Source organism: Tupaia chinensis, unplaced genomic scaffold (genome assembly GCF_000334495.1).
Source record: "Tupaia chinensis unplaced genomic scaffold, TupChi_1.0 Scaffold000288_2, whole genome shotgun sequence".
In the NCBI taxonomy this organism is placed as follows: domain Eukaryota; kingdom Metazoa; phylum Chordata; class Mammalia; order Scandentia; family Tupaiidae; genus Tupaia; species Tupaia belangeri.
Window position 1 is genome coordinate 1276743 of NW_006159773.1, and position 832 is coordinate 1277574.

Genomic DNA, 832 nt, shown 5'->3' on the forward strand with positions numbered 1-832 from the left:
CTCTATTTCACACTACACCAGCTTGATGAGTAGCTGTTGTTCACACCCACTGAGAAATAACTCCATGTGAGAATAATACCTTTACAACTTTGAAATGTCCTCAGACAGACTTCTCATCTCCAGGCCATCAACCTGCTGTGAACTCTCATCCTGACTTTTCACACTTAGGCAACAGTCGTGCAACATACTGTCAAACAATATGAAGGTTTGGGGAGACATGGAGGAGTGCAAAATTAAACTGGAGGCTGAACATCTTTCTAGTTCAGTGTAACTTTTAATTATTAATAAAACCCCACATGCAAGTATATTCATATGCAGTGTCTATTTAAAACTTATGTCGTGTGTCTCTGAAACATGTTTACAATTCTGAGCCTCATCCACATTCTTTCTGCTAAAGAACGGTGTGCGAACTCAGCATCGGAGTTGCCTGTCCTCAAGACACTTCTTCCTTATATCTCCTTTAAAGTAAGTGTTTCTGGTAAAATCTTAGCCTTTAAAGTCACAATTATTACTATACTGAAGCAACTGAGAGCAGCCCACCATGGGTATGGTTTCAACTGAATTTTCTCTTTTAAATTATCCAGAAATAATCTTATCAATTCTGTTTGTTGAAAATCCAGCAAAGAGTTGGCATTCAATAAATAGCTCTGTAGGAATAAATAAAATAACCAACCCTTTCATTCAACAAACAATTGTTGAGCCCCTGAGATGTGCCAGACTGTGTTGGATGCTACAGATAGGAAGGTGAGTTTGACGTGACTCTGGCCTAAAGGGAGATCGCTGGAGCTCCATGGAAGAGCTGACATGTTCATTACACTCTCCCTAATTCAGC